Genomic DNA, 25,551 nt, shown 5'->3' on the forward strand with positions numbered 1-25,551 from the left:
TTTTAAGCTTCTCTTAATATTGTTTCATTGTCTTGAACATCTTTCATTAGCTTTGGTTCTACTTGACTTAATAGGTTATTGTATAGAGTGTTTTAAAGTTTATTTCATGTTTATTGCTGCTGTAATATTATTCATTCCTGTACTGTGGAACATTTGTTCGTTTTAAGTTGAATGTGTGTCTGTGTGGTGTGTGTGTACATGTGCGAGTGATTTCTCTGCATCCTTTAGCACTTCACTGCTGCAGTTAAAAAAATGTTAATTTTATAGGTGAAAATCAAATTTTATTATCTTAATTTTCATTTCTTTAATTATTAGTGAGGGTGAATATTTTTAAATGTTCATTAGCCATTATAACTGAATAATTAATGATTCTACAAGCTACAGAGAAACTCTTACAGAAAGATTAGCTGAATTCTGATCATATGCTTTTTATGAACAAGCATGTAGATCAGCCTTTATTTAATCATTGTTTAAATAAATTTCCTAGGACTATGCTCTATAGTAATGCCTGAACTTTGAAACTCCTTTTATTATGTTATTAACTGGATTCACTTATTCCATTCTTGGGATGCTGAAAGTTTCCTGACACTGCTAACCTTTTATTTATGATAAAGTATGTCTTAATACTTAGTAAATCCTGACATAGATACAAGATTTTTTGTCATATGCTGTGAGAAAAACGAATGTGGTTTATTCCTTACTTTCAAGTGGTTGGCCATCCAATAGGGTAGAAAGTCATATGTGCAGTTAAATATAATCAAGGCTGGGAATAGAATCTGAAATCAGATAACTACAAAATTCCAAATGGAACATAAATTTTACTTTGTATGTAGTTTATTTTGTCCTATTGTTTTCTTAGATGTTAATGAGTCCTACCTGGCCACTGTGGTAAAATAAGTTGATAAAAAGACAATTTTGAAATGATATAAAAGTTATATTAAAAAGGATGGGTGGAAAACAAAAAAAAATTGTTGCCATAAGAATAGACATAGGACTGAAATTCACAGGTAGGATGGCATTTGCATTCCCTTTATCATGTATTTTAGGTTAATTTATAGATTTGTTCAATGGAAACTGGGTTGTGTTCTGACCACCCCCATGTCCCGGAAAAAGCAGCAGATTCTGGATCTTCTTACCCTGCAGGTGTTACAATTAATTAAACCAGTATTTCTATTTTGGAAGTACTATGATTGTGATAGCAAGTGGTGATTAGTCTAGATAATATTGTTAGGCTCTTACTTTCCAGCTTAGGGGTATTGCTTTCATTCTAAACTGTTGATTGTTTCTTATCTAACTTTGAAAATAAGATTAGATGTTTTTTTTTTTTAAAGATTTTATTTATTTATTCGACAGAGATAGAGACAGCCAGCAAGAGAGGGAACACAGGCAGGGGGAGTGGGAGAGGAAGAAGCAGGCTCATAGCGGAGGAGCCTGATGTGGGGCTCGATCCCATAATGCCGGGATCACGCCCTGAGCCGAAGGCAGGCGCTTAACCTCTGTGCCACCCTGGCGCCCCAGATTAGATGCTTTTTAAACTGATGTCTCCTATATTGTCTAACTATGGAAATTTATATGGTAATTTAAAATCTGATAAGCTATGAATGGCATAAGTCTGCATAATAAAGCAATCATAAGCATTGACACATGGGGCAGAAGTCAGTTCAGTCTGCCTTTGTAAGGAAAAAATTCCCCACCACATGCTGAAGAGTTAGAGGGGACATTGAAGGTACTATTCATCATCTAACAGAATTGTCTCTATTGTATTCACTTTCTGCACACGTCTGGAAATTTTACTTTGGAAATTCAACAAGATTAATGAAGAAAATAAAGGATAATATCCTTCTGGTTAGCATTTTGTTAGGTTTATTTATTCAACAACTTTTTTTGAATGCTAACTTTATAAAACAAGCCACAAGAAAGGATCAGATGCCATTCCTAACACCTAATAGAAGTCAGACAACATATATTCAATTTTCATCATTGCAATCGGAGTACAGATTTGCTACTTACTAGCAATGTGACCCTATACAATTAATCAAAAGTGTCCTTTTGTCAAAGGTAAAAAGAGAAAAATAATCAAAACATGGATTAAATTCTACATTATACTTGCCCAAATTCTGGCATAGTAGATACCAAAGAACCTTTGGCTTCTGTGGCTGGCAGCTCTGACATGACTCACAGTGATTCCCACCTCCTGGTATTCACACCCTTGTATAATCTCCTCCCATCGCATGTAGGCTGAATCTAGTGATTTGCTTTCAAAGAACAGAATAGAGTAAAAATGAGGGGTGTCACTTTGTTGGTTATAAAAGGCCACAATTTCTCTCTTGCCAGACTTGCTGACACTCTTTCCCTCCAGATCACATCTTCATCTTATTCACTTTGATGGAGCGAGATGTAAATGGTGGGCACACAAGTACAAGACACTGAGGCCCTCGGACTATCAGACTGTGAGGAACCAAATCCTGCCAACAACCACTAAGTGAACGTGGAAGTGACTATTGCCTTAGTTGAACCTGGAGAGGTCTACACCCCTGCCAATACAGTGACTGCAGGCTTGTGAGAGAGAAACAGGCCAACATCCTGACTTCTGTCCGTGAGACGCCCTGAAGCAGAGAACCCAGGAGAGCTGTGCTCTGGTGCCTGACCCATAGAAACTGTGAGGTAACAGATGTGAAGTGTTTTAAGCTGCTGTGCTTAGGACTGATTTGTTATCCAGCAGTAGGAATCTCATACAGTTATCTCCCATACTGCTTCTCTGAATCTGCATTTGCTGATCTATAAAAGATGATAAATAATGTGTAACCTACTGACCTCAGAGATCTTTATAAAGTTTAAATAGGATAATTTGTGTAGGGAAGAACATAGCAACCCTCAAGTACTCTACAAATATAAGCTAATTTTAAGGAAAAAAACCTGTTAACGTGCTTGAATTAGTATCACAAGACAAGTGATTACTATTAACCGAACACCTAGGAAATTCCAGACACTTTTCAAGATCTTTTAGAAATACATCTAATGGATATTGCCATAGCATAATTGAGAAAACTGAGATTCAGCAAAGTTTACTGAATTGCAAAAGCTAGGATGGGATGGTTTTGGAATTCATCACCCAGATATGGCTCAAAAGGTCACATCTTTTCCTCTAAGAGATCTTACCTGTTTTCCTATTTTTTTTTTAACAAAAAGTTAGGTTTTCCAAACATTAAATGTCTCACAGTGAGTAATTTTGGGGCTCCACCTATAGCTCCTAAAGGGGTGTGCTAATCCTCCAGCTCCTGGTAACTCTTCCGGCTCTGAAGAAATCCCTTGCAGACGGAGGCACAGCCTGAAGCTCAGGACTGACTTACACAGGCTAGAGCATGAATGCTTCAAGTTGAGACCAAGTCAGTGCTACAATTCATGCTTCAAAGTCTCCTACAGGATGAAGCAGAAGCTCGTTTCCAGATAAGAACACATCTTTGCTATGCTTTTATTCCTCTGCCCTCTCCTGCTTCCATTTCTGTCCTTCTCCTGAGAACACCTCCTCCCTCAGCAAACCTTCACCCTCATGGTCTCAGCCTCTGTCTCCAGGGAACTCAACCTAAGACAGTCTTACGCATCTCCCATTTTCTACTTTCTCTTTTACACATTTCCATCCCCTAATCCAAAGCCCACATACACTCACACAGAAATATATTTATTCAAACCTTCAGGTTGGATTCACACTGGTTATTGAGCTTAACAAAAGAACCAGCTGAGGTACAAGAGACAGTAGGCCTACGTTCGTGTTATGGTTTTGCTGACTCCTGAAAAGTTTTTTTTTCCATGGGTCTCTGATACAAAATTTGTATTTCTCGCTGTGTCCATTGCATAGGGAAATTTTTATGTTGCATTAACAGATATTTTATATATAATTTTTAAAATTTATCCATTTTATTTATAAAGTAATGAAGTATGGTAGAAAAATTAGAAAATACAGGAAAATTATTTGAAGAAAATTCTACATGTACCCTTCATTCAACTAACCAAAAATTTAAAAAATTAGTCTAATTTTAAAGAAATTAAAAAAATCCTAGTCAAAGCTGGTATTTCACCAGTACAGAATATTAGTTTTTTATGGAAATTCCTGTAATTTTACCAGTTATTACCTTTTGGGTACAAGGCTTTTTTTTTTTTTTTCTTTTAAAGTAGGCTCCACACCTAGCACGGAGCCCAACATGGGGCTTGAACTCAGGAAACTGAGATCAAGACCTGACCTGAGATCAAGAGTTGGATGCTTAACTAACTGAGCTACCCCAGCACTCCTGGGTACAAGGCATCTTATAAATTCATTTCTCACTCTTCTTAACAGAACTATTATTATGGTAGGAAATTTTAGTCTTTCTATCAGGAGTGTCTTCGGATAAACAGTGGATTAAACTTCTATTTCCTTTATTTTGTATTATTCTTATTACCTCTCCAGGACAGATTCCTCAGAACACAGGCATATTGGCATTCTCTCGTTATGGTTCAACATAAATACAAAATTGATACTCACTGCCCTCACCTTAAACCTTACTCAGTGAGGTAATTTATCATTTAAGCAATTATTATTGTATGTATTTGTTTATATCACAGATAAGACAATCATTAATAATTGCCATCATACTCATGGTACACCCCCACAAAATTGTAGGATTATATATCACAGATACCGTGTGACCTGAAATTAGCAATTTATGTAGGGCTGAGGATTATACTTTTTAAAGCCCTATACAAGCTTTTCCCCCTTATACAACCTTCCTTTAAAAATAAACTCGCAGTCAGTACCTTCCTCAATAATGTTGGAATGTTACATAGTATTTAGCACATTTTCAATAAATATTAAAAAGCTGTCCTTTGATACTTACATTGTTTAATATCATGCACGTGGCAGAGTGCAGAGGTCACATACTGTCTCCTTCCCGGTTTGGCCTTGGTCACTGACCCCTAAGATTATTCTCAAAATGTGTTTCAGGCAGATGCTAATCTTTGCCATGGGGTCTCTTATCAAAATGCCTTATTTGATAGACAACTCTATTTCTTTTTTTCCAGATGATATAAAATAGTGAAAAAGGAGCATAAAAACATTTTGAGTACAAGTCAGTCATTATCAGGTAAAGAAAGTCTTGTTCCCAGCTATGGCCAGCTATCATAACTATGGCAGTTATATGGCAATACCTCTATCTGGGTAGGTTTCTGTTTACTCTGCAAATGTTACTTATGTATTTTGATTATATATGTTAAAACAAAAAATCAAAATAAAGGTTTCATAAGTCTAATATTTACTCATCAGTTTCTCAATATTTTTGCTTCATATATAAGATTAAGGTGTATTTTAGATGCAAGATTATCATAGTGCTTTGTTCTGCCAATGATGGAGTCCATTTGGGCAAATTTTGCAAACACATGCATGGTATTTGTTAAACATAAGGCGCTATTCTTACTCTCGCTATGGTGTCCAAGTTCTTACCTACTATATAATTCTACCTCTCACTTTGGAAGGTTATATGCTAAGAAACCCTGTTAAACTTTATAATTAATAATTATAAAGTCAAGAATATAATTAAAATAATTTAAAAAATATTCTTGACTTTATCCCAAAATACGTTACAATAGCCTTTGGACAATAACATTTCAATCCTGACTTTGCTTTTTTGCTCTTTAAGATTATTTTAAGCTTATTCCCCCAATAAGGATGCATTTCCTTTCCAGAAAACAATCTCCAGCTAGGATAGGACACATTGATTGAAACACTGTATCATAGTAATAAACAATTTTGGCCTGTTGCTCAGTAAACAAACTGGATAAAGAAATGGGTATATAATTATCCATCTACTCAATAAAAATGAATACCATGAAATTATGAATATGATATGAAAAATACCAATAGGTATATACCTTGGTTTCATTTATAGCCACCATTAAATAACTTGAATCATGGAATTTGAAAAACTCACTGCTTTATAAGAAATAGCATACGTGAAAAATAAATCAATGACAGATGTCAATGAGTTTAACTTATCTACAACTACAGAAAGGTCCTAAGTACCACTTGAGCTTCAAATGCTAGGAAATTGGAAATAAAATTGTTGCTATTTATAGGGAAAATATTTTCCTGATTAGAACTGAGTGATAGGACACCGCATCACAAAGTAAAAAGTCAGTCTTCTCATATGAATGAAAATCATAATCCATAGACTGTTTGAAAGATCAGAAACATGATTTTAGAAATGGGGAATCAGGGCCCTGAAAGCTGAGTAATTTGCTTAGACCTAACTGCAAGCTAGTGATTGAAACAGAGCATCTCACTCCCAGTTAGTCTCATTCTTAATGGCATGTAGTCTCTAGTCATTAAAATAAGCACAAAAGAAGCACGGCCTCTGGTAATCCAATCACATTTTGGTTCACATCGATTACCTCCAAAGAAAGAACTAATGCTTTAGGTATTGAGTATTCTAATGTCAACTTCATACAATCTACCTATACATAATTTAGTTTTTACACACTTGCACCTGATTCAAACAAGAATTTGAGTAATAAGCCTCTATTTCTTCTTCTAAAATGTGCTTGTTTTGTTTGCACTAGCCACGTCATTAGGAAAGACGGTGTCTTTGTGAAGACATTATTTTCAATATTTCATGAACTAAAAGAACTTAAACAAAACAAAACATAGTTAGTTCTGTGTATGTGCATGCATGTATTTTGTCTTTGTTGAAATTAACAGTTTCTAAGTACCAGGGCTGCATCACGTGACTTGAAAACAACTAAATTCAACTTTAATAGGATACAAAAAAATAAGTGTGTGCTACAAATACAAGATTTTCCTTTATAGTGATAAATTCTAATCAAGCTGTAATAGTTGAAATCCATGATTTTCTATATCTAGGATCCAAACTTTCCTACTGTACTATGAAAGGACAATATAGACCACGATATTTTAAGTTGTATAGATATGCATATATGTACAACTCTGGTCACCAATTCTAATGTGAGGGGGATTTCCCCCACACTACCTAGCAATTCTTGGATACTAGCCGGGTATCCTACAATTCAACTCAATTCTGACACTATCCATCTACCTAGAGATAGCATCAGTTTCCACGGGTCAAGGGTTGAGACCCATATGAGTGTACTCTTCTGTACTTTAGATGCCAATCTCAAGTCCAACTTGTTGCCTGTCCTTTTTGATCCACTGGTTATAGATCAGAGATTTCAACCAGCCCTCCTTGTGTTCGATTAATTTGCCAGAGTGGCTCAAAAAACTCAGAGAAATATTTTAATTACTAGATTACCAGTTTATTACAAAATGATGGAAGTCAGAATAATCAGATAGAAGAGATGCATAAGGCAAGGTATAGGGAAAGGGCACACAGCTTCCATGTCCCAGCACACCACTCTCCCCATATCTCTACATGTTCACCAACCCAGAAGTTCTCAGAACCCTGTCCTTTGGGTTTTGTGGAGGTCTCATTACATAGGCATGATGGATTAAATCATTGACCACTGGTAATTGATTCAACCACCAGTCCCTCTCCCCTCCTCAGAGGTGGTGGGGAGGCTGCAGGAGTGGATTGAAAGTTCTAATCATTTTACGGCTGTTGTTTACCCTAGCAATCTGCCCTCATCTTTAGGTTACCTATTTACTTTTCAAAAGTCAACTTATTAACATAACAAGACACCATTATTGCTATCATCACTTAGGAAATCCCAATGGTTTTAAGAGCTCTGTACCAGATATACATTTATTATAAATCACAATATAATGTGTACATATATGTTTATATATGAATATTCATATCTATGAAATTTTAAGGTATGAAGTACAGTAAGCACACCTATACTTACTACCCAGATATTGATAAAACATTACCTATATACTTAAATATCCTTTGCTTATCCCCATGTCTTACCTCATAGACATAACCATAATATTGATTAATTTACCATTATATGGTATATTACCCCCAAAATGATCACACATTTTTCCATTCTTATATATTTTCATGCAATGAGACTTTCAATTCTACTCATGAAAAAATAGAATCTGGACTTTACTAGATCAGTTTTTTTGGCCAAATTGACTGTGATAGCATATTTTCTAGGTCATATTGGGTCAGGCATGGTGCCCAGATATGTGGTCAAACATTATTTTACATCTTTCTGTAAAAATGTTTTTTTTGGATGAGATTATCATTTAAATCAGATTGAGTAAGCAGATTGCCCTCCATCATGTATGTGGGCCTCATCCAATTGGCTGAAAGTCAGAATAGAACAAAAGACTGGCCTCCCACTGAGCAGGAGAAATCTGCAGCAGAGAGCCTTCAGACAGGAACTGCAATGTGGGGCTTTCCCTGGGGTTCTCCTATCTGCTGCCCCTCTCAGCAAGTTTCGACTTGCCCATCTCTATAATTCTGTAAGCCAGTTTCTTAAAATAAAACTCCTTCTTTAGATATATACATCCCATTGATTCTGTTTCTACAGAAAACCCTAATACACTGCTATTTTAAAAACACAAAGCACACGGGAACCTTGGTGGCTCAGTCAGTTAAGCGGCCAACTCTTGGTTCCTATTCGTGTCAAGATCTGGTGGTCATGGGATTGAGCCCCTGCATCAGGCTCCATGCTCAGTGATGAATCTTCTTCAGATTCTTTCTCCCTTCCCCCCTGCTGTCCCTCCCTGCTCGTGCTCTCTCCCTCTCAAATAAATAAAATCTTTAAAAACAAAACAAAAAACAAAGTACACAGAAGTCTGCAAAATCCTTGCATGATAAGGCCTGACCTCTCTTTGTACAAATGGCCTCCTTGGAACCTTGGGACCCCCACCATGTGAACAAACCTGGGCACTCTGGTGGGCTGATGAGAGTCACAGGTAACTCCATCATTCATGTCAATAGCCAAACTACTTAACGGACGTGAAAGGAGAAACTCAACTACCAGCTCCCTACAAATGCATGATCAGCCCAGTGAGTGGCATGCAGAGCTGGGATGAGCCATTCTAGTGAGCCCAAGTCTAGTCTCCAAACCACAAAATTTTTAAATTATATTTATTGACCAATAAACAACATACAGTGTTATATTTCAAGCATATAACATGATTCTGCAATACTATATTGTTCAGCCCTGCTCACAATAAGTAGAGTCATGATCTGTCACCAAACATTTTTACAATCTTACTGACTATATTCCTATGTTGTATTTTTCATCTCTGTGACTTACTTTTTTTTTTTTTTTTTTTTTAAAGATTTTATTTATTTATTTGACAGAGATAGAGACAGCCAGCGAGAGAGGGAACACAAGCAGGGGGAGTGGGAGAGGAAGAAGCAGGCTCATAGCAGAGGAGCCTGATGTGGGGCTCGATCCCATAACGCCGGGATCACGCCCTGAGCCGAAGGCAGACGCTCAACCGCTGTGCCACCCAGGCGCCCCTCTGTGACTTACTTTTTAACTGGAAATTTATACCTCTTAATTCCCTTTGTTGATTTCACCCATCCCCCCACCCACATCCCCTTTGGCAACCACCTGTTTGTTTCTGTATTTAAGTATCTGTTTTGGCCTTTTTTCTTTGTTCATTTGTTTCGCTTTTTAAATTCTATATATGAGTAAAAGCATATGGTATTGGTCTTTCTCTTATATCTTCCCCCCATCCCCATAGAAAGAGTGATGGCAGGTATCACTTACCTAAAAATAAATCTTTCAATCTTCATTGTTTTTTTTTTTTTAAGATTTTATTTTTTTATTTGACAGCAAGAGAGACAGCCAGCGAGAGAGGGAACACAAGCAGGCGGAGTGGGAGAGGAAGAAGCAGGCTCTCAGCAAAGGAGCCTGATGTGGGGCTCGATCCCAGAACGCCAGGATCACGCCCTGAGCCGAAGGCAGACGCTTAACGACTGCGCCACCCAGGTGCCCCTCAATCTTCATTGTTAAGTATGATGCTTGCTCTACATTGTAGCTTTTAACCTTTATCAATTTCCATCTAATTTAGCTACAAACTTATGGATGAATACTGGATTTTATTTAATGCTTTTATTACATATATTGAAAGGATCATCATTTTTGTTCATTTAATGTATTAATATAGCTAATTACAACATTGATTTTCTTAAAGTTAAATCAGTCTGGCATTAGCAGGGATAATACTATTTTGTCATTTTAATCCTTTCCTTTGCATTACTATAAATGTGTTTGCGTATCTACTCCATGACATTAATCCATAACTTTTCTGCTTCATATTATCCTTGTCAGTTCTGATATTAAGGTTATGTTGTCCACAAAACTTGGGAGAGTTCCTTTTCCCCCATTATTTAGAAAAATTTGATTAAGTTTGAAATTATATCTACCAAGTTTTGTCTAGGCCTGGTATTCATACTTGGGGATAAAAATATATTTTACCTACCAGTTCAGTAGTTCTAATGGTTATATTTCTATTGAGATTTTCTATTTCTTTGAGTAAAGGCTGAGTATTAAGAAAAATTTCAACTTAATCTAAATTTCAAATTTAAACTGTAATTTTTAGTAAATACTAACTGCTTAATCTCTGCTAAATATATACATACATTTATATCAACCTCTCAATCTTATATCTGACATTTGTCTTATTTTTATAAGATGTTCTCAAGGTTTTCAATGTTGTTAGTTTCAGAACCAACTTTAGCTTTGTAGGGTGTTTTTATTTTGCTTTGCACACTTTTATAGCTCATTAACTTTCATATTTATTCATGTTTAGGTAAGACAGTAGTAAGGATCATTTTAGGACTCTTTGTGCCTATTTAATTCAATCCTTAGCTCATTAACTGTCACTTTTTTTCCTCATCTAAGTTTCCCCTAATATTAACATAAAATTGTGATAGGTGATATTTTCACTGTTATACATTTTGGAGATTTTTTTTTTTTAATTCCATAGTTCTTTAAGTGGTTCATTTAGTAGGCTTTCTAAATTTTAAGCATTTGGATTAGTCATCTAAAAATATATTCCTCAAGGGGGCGCCTGGGTGGCGCAGTTGGTTAAATGTCCACTCTTGGTTTCAGCTCAGCATGATCTCAGGGTCATGGCATCAAGCCTGCCAGTGTGGCTCGGTGCTCAGTGGGGAGTCTGCTTAAGACACTTGCTCCCTCTGCCCCTCTGCCCGTGTTCTTTTTCTCTCCAAATTAATCTTTTAAAATATTTCCCTTTAAAACACCTATTTACAATTTTGGTCTTGCAGATGCTGATATTTTTATTTCCATTTTTGTTCCTAATCTGTATTCTCTACCAGTTTTCTTTATATATTCAGCATAAACTACTTTTAAAAAATCTAATTCCACTTTATGTGGTGTTGCTTATTTCTTCCACTATTAAAGTCTATTTCCATATTTCATTTGTGATTTTGTTTTACAGATACATACATGTCAAAAATTGCACATATTTCTTAGGAAATTAACATTTTTTGCTTAACATTTTCTTAAAGTCTATTTTCTGTTATAATAGTTATATTAAAAGAATGCCTATATCTCTATGAACTATTGTCTATTTTTTCCCTTTCTATATTTCTATGACCCTAGTATTTGTTTTGTAAATGGCAGTTTCATTGTATGTATGTGTGTGTTCTCACATAGTCTAGCCCTTTATCTTTTAACTGAAGATATTATTCCATCTACATAGATTAGTGTTGCTATATTTGTTTATTTCCATTATCTTATCTTGTGCTTTCTATTTTACCCATGTTATTGTTCCCTTTTATCTCTTTGGTGCTATTTTTTTATTCCAATTTTTCAGATCAGTTTGTAAAACTTGTTGTCTTTTAGCAGTACCAATAAATATTAACATGCCTTCATAACAAATCTGAAGTTATAATTCCTCCTTCTGTTGATACTACAAGGACTGGAACATTCTACTTTTGACTTCTCTCCTAGCAGTCTTTTTAGTACCAGAAGTTACTATTACTTATCCACCATTTCTTAAGAAGACCAAATCACCATATGGTGATAAACTGACCACCTCAGACTCTCCCACCCTGGAAGGCCCAGGTATTGCAGTAACAAAAATAAACAAGCAATCCAGGTAAGGGTTGGCCTTTACTGCATGGAAGGCCTCAGTCAATACTATTTTACAAAAGCTTATAATAGGTTTATTCCAATGTTCTAGAACTCCAAAGAACATCAAAGAGACCAGGGACCCACTTTACAGTGAAAGAAGGTCCTAGAGAAGGCCCATGAATGCAGGTTCCATTGCATCCCATAGTGTACCACACAGAAGCCACACAGAAATGGACAGGGTGGTAAAATGGCCTGTCGACAACAGAGCTGAAGAGCCCAGCACAAAGACAAAACTCTGAGTATGAGGTACTCTTCTCTAGAATGCTGTATACTCATTGACTCAAAGTCCTTTGGGTGGCGCTGGGCTCCCAGTAGGAGGACAACATGGTTCTGGAATCCAAGCAGTGAATCAGGAGTTGCTTCACCTACTGCTCCCAGTATCTCCCTGGGAGACTTCCTGCTTCCAGTGCCCACAACTCTGGGCTCAGGTGTTAGTGGTCCTGGTCCCCCAAAGAGGCACAATTTTGCCTGGGGACACAGTGACCATTACAATAAATCTGCTGCTGTGTAGACACTTTGTTTCCAGAAACCAAGAGACAAAACAAAGAGGATCGTTTTTGCAGATTAGTTGACCTTGATTACCAGCCTAAGGCAGGGCTGCTCTTACACAATGAAAGCAGGGAGGAATATGTGTGAGCAGTTTCTGGTTCTCTTGCCCACTGTGACTCTGAATTAACAGGTAGAGCAAACCAGCCTGAGCAAGGCACGGTGACTAGGGTTTGGATCACTCAGAGGGGGGGCTCTCAGTTAAATCAGCAAATAAGCCACTGAGCCGGGCAGAGCCAGTAGCTGAGAGGAGGAGGAATCTAGAATGCAAAGCAGGGACGTGACACAAGAAAATCAACTACAGAGCCCAAATCAACTGCAGCAGTGAGGACTAATTACTCTGTCCTACTGACTTCCCTCTTTTAACATAAAAAGTCCATGGAAATCTTGATGGGACTATTCCCTGAATCCATACGGACAAGTGCTTCTGGGCAGCACACGGAGTGGGCTGTGATGAGGAGATGGGATACCCAGATCCTCATTCAACTAAGGATTTGCCACCCCACCGTGGAAAGTATAACCAGGAAGCCACTGTCAGCTGTTCAGTATGTTAAGGTCTACCTCAGCTGCAGCGCTAGCTGAAGGTCATGTATTTGCCCAGACAGCAAACATTTGGTGACCGAACATAATCCAGATAGAAAGGTCAAATAATTGACAGAAAACACTTACTCCAAATCTTCCCACAAGTTTTACTTTTATTGGGCTTGTATTACAATTTGACTTCTTCCTCTGGCGAATCCCTTTCTCTTCATGAGAACTGAACTCTAGGAAGCTCTTAGATCCTGAACTCCATGTAAACATTTGCTTTCAGAGATGGTAACACTCCAGATACTTGTTTCCTATCCTCAGAAATAAAGATCAGTCTCTGAGTGGCCAATTCTCACGTGCGTCACATGCTGTAGACGGGTTTATTGAGCAAATAGGTCATGATAGCTCAGTTTGGAAATTGCTCTGTGAAGTGTATTTTCCTTTATGACTAAAATGTATATACGTCATACTTAGGCATGTGCCTAATAGTATTCTCTTCCATTACTCTTAGCTTGAGTAGCCCTCTGAACTCCTACCCCCAGCACAGATGTTCCTCAGCATTTGTATTTAATAGTTCTTAACATAGGACTGTCACCACCTAATTTAGTGTTCCATTGCGAACAGTCAGACCAATGTGGGAAGAACAGCCAGACCAATGTGGGAAGGTGAATAATTCGAAGATTACTATAGCTTCCATCCTTTGCAACACCAAAACTAAAACAAAAGTAAAAACAAACTAACAAGCTGTTTAAACTATGGTTCTACACTTTCTTCCTTGATGGACAGTTGATACTATGATGCAGTGTCTTAATTCCATGTATACAAGTGCCAACCTAAGAATTATGGAGATGAAACTGATGGCACACCAGCACATCATTTAAGAAGAACTGCTCAAAACCTTTTGGAGCCCCTTTCTTAAATGTGGATTTACTAATACATACACGGCCTAGGATATGGTTCTCTCCAATAATCAATCATATAAGCAAATCATATGGACTACAGTGGCCTTTGTCCTTTTGTCAAGAAGACAATTTGTCAGTTACCCCACGTATCTTCAGAAGATGTTTGCCAGTATTTATTAGCATTGTTCATGCAGCTCCCTAAATACAACATTCATTTGGTACTCTTTTGGTTGCTCCATAAGGTTCAAGCAGGGAAACTATTGCCTGGAAATGGTATTATTTTCTAATATTTTTCACGAGGAAATTGTATGTGTGTCATTCATCAGTTTTATGGCCTTTTCTCCCTGTTTTTAGAAAGCAGAAGCATGCTCAGTATTCAGTCACACACAGAGCAGACTCATTACAGGATTGTCAATGAGCAATTTACCAAGCAGAAAGTCAAATTAGCTTTCCTGGAAAGTTGACTGTGGTGTGTTACCCTCAGTGAAAGTAGCAAGTAAAATTTTACCCACAACTGGTTACATAGGGGTAATTAAAACCATTAATCTTTTCATTGATCTTTGACTGTTGCCTACTATATTTAGCGGCTAAGATTCATGTGCTACTGGAGTGTGTCCATTGTCACAGATCTCCATCGATAGATATCCCCTAAAGAGGGCTCCAGGGTAAAAGAGCATTTATCTGATTTATGCCTATTATGTGGTTCATTCAGACCTGAAACAAATAATGGTTATGCCTTATTAAGAAGCAATATTTGCAAACTGCAAGTCTCATGAAAATTTTAACTTCTTTCATGCTACAGAAGAGTAACACATGGTAAATGCCTTTTGAGTCGTATCTATTCCATTTATTTTTATATTTGACGGGAATATGGTTCTACTTGATAACATCCAAAAATGCTACAGGGCAATGTATAATTTTTATACTTAGGTGCTCTTTTAAAAAGTAAATGTTTGACCTTAGAGTCCATAATTACGTCTCTGAAGGGGTAATAGTCTGTCACAAAAGCATGGTTTGGTTCACAGATCACTGCTACAGTTAGTTTTAACAGATGCTCATGTACCATTATAATCTTTCCTATCCATTTGGCTGTCATAAAAGTTAGACCCATGTGTCCAACTTAGGCGATTATTTCTATAAGGCCTTTGCTCTTTTATACTAGGAACAATTAGTAATTAAGACTGGTTAACCAACTAGTGACCTTCACCAATTAGAGAATTTTTAGAATTAGGTATGTAGCAACTACTCTCAATATTTACTGAGGAAAGTAAAGTGTAAGATTTAGATATTTCATTCTGGGTGCCAATAAGAAGTCAATATAAGCCTGAGGATTTGGTATCTTGACAGCTGCAGTCTTGGAAACTTAATAGTAAGCGACCATGCCCAGTAAGTAAGGTCTACGCCATTTCCGCACACACACATGAAACCGGTCAGTGCCAATACAAATAAATTGGTCATTACAATTTTACTGATCAAAAATGCAGAAGTATAACATGTGCAATGAACAACGGTCACTTGAACATAATCATTACCAGTGCCTACACACTCTTTATGTTTGGGAAGAAAGCACTCCTTATGTTGTCACCTTGGTGAGAGTCAAGAACTCCATTCTTTCACCTGAATAGTTAGAAGGAAAGCAAGCAAGCCTTGCAAAAACGAACCAACTTGAGAGAATAAATCTTGCAAAAGAGATGTTCCCAGAGGATTGAGGGCAGAGGCTAACACCCAAGTGACTCAGCAGGTGGGTGTCCAGGAAAAGGCTCACTAATGGTGACAGCCTGATATTCTGCTCCATGACCCTGGCTTATTCTCAAGGTCTTAGGCTCATTCAATTCTTTTCAGTTTTCTAAGCCAGGTTCTCCAGATTTCTAATCCTTTATGCTAGTCACTCAAAAACCCTGCAATTTATTTTCTTCTGAAGTTTATCAGAGCCCACTTTTGAGGTTTTAAATCAATAATCATGATTGATGCACTGTATTTCTAGGTATACATGCAAATATGTATATAATGTCCTAACTCAATTTGCTTGATGAATTCTCCTGGCTAATGACTACTAGTCATCCGTAAGATTTTATCCTCCATGCAGATTAATATCAATAATTTTATCCATTTCTGGACTTCATACTTCAAATCTCAAAAGTGAAAAATCCAGAGGTAGACATCTGAACTCATTTCTGCTAAGTATCTTTAATATTTCTCAGGCTCAAAACCTACCAATTTTTGTGAGATACTAACAGAGGCTCAAAATTTACTCATCAACCATGCTTTAACACATTGTCAAGAAGGGCTACAGTTACAAATTTAGTAACTAGGTAAGTTAATATATATTTGTTTCTTCTCCATTTAGAGTAGTAACCAAGTTTTAACAAATAGTCCTTTTTTTGCTTCCCATTACACCTACTACTATCTCATTTTCAAAATGTTCTCTTCCTCCCTAATCACCTCCTATCCAGATGACTGAATTCACGCAATCATCCCATAATTATTTATTGAGTACTAATGATGTAACACCAGGCATTTGTTAATTAATGAAATACACATGGATTGTCTTTTTCCAGCTTACTCTTCTATGGGAGATAGATAATAAGAAAAAAAATCAGATAAGAAATGTGGGTGTGAGACACAGGTTATGAATACAACACACCACACGCAGAGATGGAGAATAACCGAGTATCAGCTGAAGAAAGGAATAGTAAGGAAAGGCCTTTCAAAGAATGGGACTTTAAGAATGTACCCAGAAGTGTGTAAAGAAATTAGCCATGAATAGGATGGAGACAGATATAGGAGACAGATATTGGAGAGAGAAAGGGACACAGAGAGAAGTAGAGTATGTGACAATTTCTGTAGTACTGAGAGTTTGGAATACACTGAAAGCTGACAGGAAGTCCATGTGGCCGAACTGTTGGCTGGTATGGAGGAATGACATTGAAGTGGGCAGATATTTTATGTAATAATTTGCTGTCCATGTTAGAGTTTATCCTGAAGAGAGTGGGAAGTGGTTGAAGGGTTTAAGTCTAAGAAGTGACATAATTTGATGTATTTTTTACTAAGCTGACTAAAATGTGGAGATAAATTGAAGTTGTTAAAACTGGAGTCAGGAAGAGCAGTAAGGATGCAAGGGATGATGCTGGTTAGGCCAGAGTGGTGGCAGGTGAGAACTGGAGAGCAAAAGACTATTTTTGAGATAGAAAATATGGGACTCAATGGACTGTTGGGAGTTAAAGAAAAGTAAGAAAAAGAAAACCCATCAAGGGTGATTTCATGTCCGAAGTATATAGTGATTTTAAGACCTTTGAATAAAATGCAGTTCTGTTCTTTGGTACTGTATCTCTTCTCCTCCCTTCCTTCTCCCCACTCTCTCCCGTTCTGTTTATCTATAGAAAGTTCAGAAAACTTCTGAAAATGAAGCAGATATCCTAAAAACCTCTCAATACAAAATACAGAAAGTTCTGAATAAACTATAATTAATATAATATTAAACACATAATTGGGATTGTAGTAATTTAAGATAACTCAAAAAAAAAATAAGAGAAATAATCATTCTACTTGCTTTTTTGTTTAAGACAATCCCGGTTCCCATCTGAAGGCCTTGGTCTCCCTGTGGCCCCATCAGGCAGTGCCATATCTCCTGCCTGCAGCTCTGAGCCTGTAGGAGAGAAGATAAGTCTGTTCTCCATGATGGCCCTTTATAGACTTTTAGAACATTTCTTATTTTTAAGAACAACAAATGCAGCTTTGAATCTCATGTTATCACATAACGTTACCAATTAATTTACAATTTCCCTTTAAACTACCTACCTCCAAATCATTTGTTTTGATTTCTTCATGATTTTAGGTCTATTAGAACAGCCTGTCATAAGCGGTTTCAATACAGGTATAGAAAATCCTTTTCCTACTATGGCCTCTCAGTTTCATTAATTCCTCTCCTTCAACAGTCTTGTCCTCTCATGTACTTCAGCCACTCACTTCAGTGGGAATCAATGATCTTTATTCTTACAAATAGCCACAACTTCTCCATAGTCTCAATTTCATGAAGCCTTCTCTGGGAGAACTAAAAGGGGTACTGTGTTAATGTTAATTTCCTGTGATGGTTATTGTGTGATTATAGAAGACAATATTCTTATTTGTAGAAAATGAAGTCTTTGGAATTGGTGGAAATTGATTTTGACAACCTACTCTCAAATGATTGGAGGAAAAATAAAGATTTTTATTTGTATTATATGTTTAACATTTGTGTAAGTTTGATATTGTTGCAAAGTTTTAAAAATACATACCAACAAATGTGTAAGATGTCATAATAGGTGCCCCAGTATTCCCATAAATGAAGTCCTACCTTAGAAGAATTCACAGCCTATAATCATGGAAGATAGAATGCAAACTCACTATGAATAAAGTCAAGATTGCTGGAGAGAAAACATGCAACATGCCAACTCATAATGAGAAAAAATATTTTGGTTGGAGGAGCTCTAATATGCTTTCAATAGAAGTCTAGATTCAACCCTCCAAAACACTTCCCAGCATATGGAGATGAGTATCAGAGTTTCCTAAGCAGCTTTAAAACTGTCACAAGTATGACCCTAATGACTTCTCGACCCTCATCTTGAGTACTGCTCTTGGATGCTCCCACACCATTAGCAAGTAACGTATTTCACAAATATCAAATGGAACATTGTTGTTGTTTTCAATCTCTTTAAACCGTTTTTTAGAAGTTCAGTAACTATTAAATAGGAATTAGGGGAACGAACACAGCAAGTGAGGATGCACAACTAAGGGGAAAAACAAAACAACCTACCTTCGTTTAAAGTTGGGGGGTCTCCCAAGTTATCCAAGAGGTCAGACTCCCCAGATAGCCATGCCGACTTCTCAGCAGCGAGGTAATTTTTTTGGGAGGGGAGCGGGGCCGGGGGCGGGGGGGAGTTTAAATAGCCTGGAAATCCCAAGTCAGCAAAATTAGGCTTGGGGAGAAAAACCTGTCCCGTTTCTGTTTTCTAGGGAGTTGGACCAGATCAAGCTCTCGAGTGGATTCAGGTAAGTCCAATCACAATTCAGGAGTACTGCATGCAAGCCCAGCTTCTCCCCTGCTCAGCCGCAACAGATCAGTGCTCTCGGGCAGGCTTGTAGATGCCAGACTGGCCAAAGAAGCAAGGACGTGTCCCTTTAATTTCCAGCTCATGAAGTAGGAATGCTGGCCAGGCCATGAACATAGCTTGATTTATAACTGTTAAATTTGTAGACGTATAGATTTTAACCTTCATTTTGACTCTAACTCAATCCTGAAATCTTAGGGGTGGGCCTGCTCATTTCTTAGCATTCTATCAGTTTCCCTGTCCCAGCAACTTGGGATGCTGCTTCCTTCGTGTCTGCAAGCTCATTCCCACTTTAGGACTCTCACCTGCTAAACTTCTTCCCATAAAGATCTTTCCTGGCTCAGGGTCTACACCATACAGGTCTCCTGCCAACTCTTCCCAGCTACCGGCTGTAAAACAGCACACCTGCTCCCTTTATTCTCTTGCTGTTTACCCTGCTTTATTTTGTTCATATCACCTAAAAACCAGAACTCTCTTTCTTATTTACGCCCCCTCTAGAAAGTAAAGGCTGCGAAAGCAGGAATTATGTCTTTTTCATCATGTGGCCCCAACACTTACAGTACAATATAGCTTCCCAATAAATACTAGACAAATGGATGAATGAACTAGAGAAGGATGTGACGTAATATGATTTTATTTTTGAAAAAATTACAATTTGAATACATAAGTTTGTAATATCTAAAATAAGCAAGTGTTATATAAGAGCTAAAAGTGTCTAAAGTATTGGAAAGATCATGATCATATAGTTGTTTAAAAGATGCAGTAAGCATAACAAGCACAGCAACATCGAAACACTCATGCATCACTCTATAGAAAACATTTTAAAAAATAAGCTTAGAATTTCAAGGAAAAAGAACATTTGATAAAATTTTGCATTAACAAGACTCCTTGTTTTGGTCTTGTTAAACTCACGAATAGCTAAATTGAAATGTTAGGTCCATCATGTTAGCAGATTATATAACTGGTCTTAAGGACGCACATAGAGTTATTGATTGATCATTGTCAAACTTAGTCTGGTTCAGTGCTGAACATTTTAATAACCATGATGACTGAAAAAAAAAAACATATGCATAGTACGTTTGAACATTATCCAAGTTAGGGAAAGAGGTAACTATAAACAAATAAGATAATAATATTAGAAAACTTTTAAAAAAATTTTTAAGATGATAAGAATAACCCAAGAATGTTGTGAGTAGGTGAACACCAAAGGGAAAATTATATTCTATGTTTAAAACAAGTGACCTACACCAATAAATATTTTGATACATAAGTAAATATAAAAACTGAACTCTAAGTAAGCAGTCATTTGACCTTGGGCAAATCATTTAACATCGTGAGGTTTAGCATAAAGAATTTAGGTGAAATCAGTAAATACAGTGAAAGTTACATAATGAAGTTTTGTGGCTTCCTTTTAAAGTTGATGCATGTGTTAGTCAAGACAGTGGAATGAACAAACAAGGACTTTAAATCTGCTTGCTTAAATACCATTTTCATGAGGTAGAATCAGGAGAATATATTATTTTCTTACAAGTACATAGGTCCAAATAGGATTTCACTATTTATCAAAACCATGATTTTCAAATACTGGTAAGTTTCAGGAATGAATAATTCTTCATGGAAAAAAGATACTCATAATCAGTTCATGTTGAAGTAATTTGTTTTTCAATTTTCAATTACTTAATTTATTGGTACAATAAATTAAGTGGTGATACTTACATTGTATCTTAAATTTAGTTCTTAAAATCACCAGATAAATGATAATGACTGTGGTGGGCAAAATTGTAAACATGGTTCCTGCAAGACTCCCATTCCTAGTTATCACTCAATCAAACTCTAATGTAGGTACTTCTGCAAAGGGACTTTGCTGATGGAAGGAGGTTACTAATCAACTGACTTTAAAATAGGGAGAGCATCCTAGATTACCCAGGTGGGCCCCATCCAATACTTGAACCTGAAAAGCAAAGAAATTTCTCAGTTGGAAGCAGAGATATGGCAGGAGAAGCAGAGGGGAGGTGAATCAGAAGGGAAAATGACTCAACTAGCTATTACCAGCTTGGAGATTGGGGAAAGGGGACATGAACCAAGAAATGTGAGTAGTCTCTGGAAGAAGATGACTCCTGGCTGACAAACAAAGAAAACAGAGACTTTAGTCCTAAAACTATATGGAACTGAGTTCTGCAACAACTTGAATGAAAGTGGAAATGGATTCATCTCTACAGCCTGCAGAAAGAAACACAGCACTGCCAAAACCTTGATTTCAGCCCCGTGAAACCCAAAATCTCATCTACAAAATGCGATATAATGCATTTTTGTGTTAAGTCACTGTGTGGTAATCCGTTTTGTAGCAATAAGACGCTAATAAAATGCCAGAGATCAAAAGTATATATCCAATCATTCTGTAGATTACAACGGCAGTTAAAATATGTATTCTTAGAGGTGTAAAAAGATGAAATGACTTTTGGTACTTATAGAACTGATTATTTTTAGATAAATTTCCTTTAGATAGCATACAGTAAGCTCCTATAACATACATTCTGTTGAAATAACTTTCGAGGCCCAAGGTGGAGTCACATTCCCAGGGTGCCATGTCAGCAGACTGAAACTTAGATAACTTTTGTGTCCCTGTAAATGCCTCGCTTGGTCAGAAACACAGCATATCCAGTTAGCCAATCCCAAAACGCCAAGCCAGTTGTGAGGTCTGTATTGAATTCTTTGTTCCTACTCACCCAAAACAAGGTTGACTATGTGGTCCCAGCTAATCAGATTATTTTTGTCTTTTTCTTCCTTGTTCTTTATTTTTCATCCTACAAAAGCTGCCTTCTGCCCAATATGCAGTTCTCCAAACGGAGGCTGTCTACACAGGACAGCCTGTTTAAAGTTTAGTTTGTATCAAATTTTCCTCTTTAATCATTTTTTAACAATACAAACACACAAACATGCATATTCATGAGCACAATCTATGTAGTAAAAGAAACAAGTATTAGAGAGTTAATTATACACCAAAGACAGTATGTCACAAATAGCCCCTGTTTTTACCCGATACTAATAAGTAGGTTTTCAGACAATAGACATTTGTATCCATGATTCCCACTTTGATGCCTGTCTGCCATGGCACAACTTTTTTAATAGCAAGTGCTTTTTAATACCTCCAAGCATTATTGTCTAACAAAATGCTTCTGCACTGCATTAAAGGACGCACTCTTAACGTACACATTAGAGTTGTCAGACACTGGGCATCAACTGATAATTGCTCGTTTCTCATCTGATATTTTCTGTCTTGTGAGGAGACTGAGATTTTAATTTCTGTAAGGTCAAATTGGTCTTGGTGCAAAAGTGAATCATCCTCCTAATCATAATGTTGCTGAAATGCCTTAATAATCAGTTTTGCTTCCCCAACCTTGAACAACTGAATTTTCATTTCATTAACTATTTTCCCCTTATTACTAAAAATATTTATTCTAGCTATAATGGTAATCTAATTTACCAATTTAAATGCTTTGCATCACAGTTATTTTTACACACATCTTAGCCTCCCTAGTAAATTTAAATCTCTCTTGAGGTCACTGAGATTTTCTGTGTCATCTTTTTATAGCCCCCAGCACAGGATCTTTCACCAAGTTCGCATGGAATACAAAATAGTGTTTTGACTATCCAGCACATTTCCTGTAAACTTTCATGGATTCCTCACTAATTAGTGGAGTGGAGTCATATCCATGTTCTAGTCCTCTCTCCAAGAAAGCTTAGAACCCTCTGAAATAAATGGGCTATGTTCCCTGTTTTATTAAGAAGGTTAATTAGAACAAAAACCATTAAGCATGTGGACTGAGAATTTCTGGTTACTCCCATTCACCTGACCCTTATGTAAAACCTGAAAAACTCATAATTTCTGGGATTCTAACGACTGGTTTAACTGCAGTGCCTAAAACTCCACTAAAAGATTTTCTTGCTAATTACTTATGAAACCATTACCTACTTCCATTTGTAGCAGCCAGTCTCCTAGGACTTGCTCTATGATTCACTACCATTCCCATCTTCTAAAATCCATGGACCGTGCTGCTCTCATGAGTGGTTCATCTGACTTTTTCCAATCCACAGGCTTTAAACCACAAACTCTTGCTGACTAAATGAGCGCGACTTTGCAGGGTTTCAACTGAATGGGATAGAGGGGGAGTCTCCTTTCCTCTTCCCTTCCTATGGCCTCTCTCCACCTTCAAGTCACTTTCAATTACGGTGGGTGCTATAGCTAATATCCTATTGTAGAACACCTGCGATCACAGACTCTAAAAGCCAAACACGAGTTCTAAACCCAGCTCCACTTTCTGACCAGTTGCATAATCTTGTACTCTCTGCTTAAAGATGCTAAAGAAAGATTGTTACTTGGTGCTTTTGTTAAAGAGGTACATGGACTGAAGGAGTCAAGCTTAGCAATGACGTATCAAACATCCCTTTATTAAATTTACCTTTTCATCACTTTGAATCTCAAACATAATCAAGTTAGGAAAGAAAAATAGAATAGAGAAAGAAGAAATCTCCTGGATGCACCTGAGGCTGCTGCTGTAGGAACAACCGACAACACTGTCTGTTGCTCTGTACCTTTTGCTGTGCCTCTGTGGCAGAGAGGAGCTCCAGCCGTGGAAGCTCATTGGAGACTCTATGGTATTGAACTGTACTCAGTCTGATCATGTACAAAAAGGCTAAGTGTCAAAACCCAATTCATGATGAGTACGTTTCTAGTTTTTCTATTACATCTAGGTGTATGTAGTTATCTAACCTAATGATATTTTCCTATTGTAACTGTACTTTCTGATGGTGGAATGTGTACTCATTCATTAATTCACTTATCCTACCATGAAAACCTTAGTGGGCATAGCCTGATTCACTTCACCTCCTGGCACTGCACACTAGCTATATGATGTCAAAAATACATAAGTCAGCACTAAGGGAAGAAAATACATTATCAGATCACCAATGTATATTATATGAGTGTTTCCTGTTGAAATATATAATAAAAGGGCACCTGGGTGGCTCAGTTGGTTAAGCGTCTGCCTTTGGCTCAGGTCATGATCCCAGGGTCCTGGGACAGAGCCCCGCATTGGGGCTCCCTGCTCAGCGGGGGACCTGCTTCTCCCTCTCTCTCTGCTGCTCCCCCTGCTTGTGCTGTCAAATAAATAAATACAATCTTTAAATTATACATATATAGTTCATGGAAGTATTAGTGGTTCAAATGAGGGGAAAAAGTCACCCTGAAAAGAATCAAAGTCCTCCCTGAAAAGAATACAAGAGAAATATCTCCAACATCAACACTGCCTTTGAAAATAACACTTTTGCCATTCAGATTTAGCCACTTTAAAAAATAAGGTACCCTCATGTTTTACACCAAATATGGTCAGTAAAATAGTCTCTTAGTGAAACTGTAATGTAAACTCTATAGTAGAAGCTTTAACATTGAAATCCATAATTCCTTGTCCTGTTAAGCCCAGAAAGATTATTAAAGTAGTACGTAATGATCAACTTTTGAAATGCCAAACTGCTAAATTTACACCTACAGTATATGAATGTTTCTCCAGATAGTCAGCCTTGACTGAAAGTTGATCCATGTATGATTAGCTTATTTCAAAAATATTTTTTGGAGATTCTAGTGAGGTGATATTTTAAAATATTCTCTATACGTGGATAATTTATTGAAACCTTGCATATTACTTAAACTACAGGCTATCAGTCAAATATACAGGTAAAAAAAAAATCCAGATTTACACTCCTTATTCACATGGCGGGTTTAAAGTCCATCATCCCTGTTGTTAGAATGCTCTTTGCTTTCTGAGGTATCACCAATATGAGGTGTCGTATTCTCCAATCTCATTACTATCTATGGGCTGATTTTGTGGAAGCCTCACCTAAAATCATCAAGCCTCTCACTGATGAGAATTTATTATGTTAATTTTATTTCTGTGCTCTTCTTTTCCTGGCTAGAGTATTAACTCATCTTTACAAGGGGGTTACTAACATTATCAAAAGCTCCCTCCGCTAGACAATTTTGGTAATTACTTCCAACAGCTACTAAAGGAGCATGCAGGAAGTCTCAACCAAGCAGAGTTAACCACATTCCTGTAGGAGATTAGAAAGGTATTAATTCTCTTGTTAATAATTGAATAGAGAATCCATCTACCCAGTCCTACTTATTTCTGTTAGAGAAATGCATTCTCTAATAATCAGCATGTTTCCCTGTCCTGAGAGCTACAACTACTCACTGTTCAGTTCTCAGCCACAACCTGCCACTCCACAGTATTGCGTATCAGCAACTTCTTCCTAGTTTGTGACTGCAGAGTTGAAGGAATCAGAAAAGGACACCTAATGGCAGTGGGGTTACTTGGATGACCTGCGTATGGATGGACTGAGTTCCAGAAGTAAAAACT

The 25,551-nt window shown here is 37.1% G+C and overlaps 1 long non-coding RNA gene across 1 annotated transcript in view; it reads right to left on the reverse strand.

Annotated features, from left to right (window-relative positions):
• Positions 1-25,551, reverse strand: part of LOC130542600 (uncharacterized) — a 73,157-nt gene that overhangs the window by 15,211 nt on the left and 32,395 nt on the right. Inside the window, exon 2 of the long non-coding RNA XR_008957262.1 lies at positions 1-17,697. This exon is cut by the window's left edge and continues 15,211 nt beyond it. This is a non-coding gene — a long non-coding RNA (uncharacterized LOC130542600). The remainder of the gene's footprint in view (positions 17,698-25,551) is intronic.

The sequence above is a fragment of the Ursus arctos genome, unplaced genomic scaffold, assembly GCF_023065955.2.
Source record: "Ursus arctos isolate Adak ecotype North America unplaced genomic scaffold, UrsArc2.0 scaffold_4, whole genome shotgun sequence".
Taxonomy (NCBI): Eukaryota; Metazoa; Chordata; class Mammalia; order Carnivora; family Ursidae; genus Ursus; species Ursus arctos.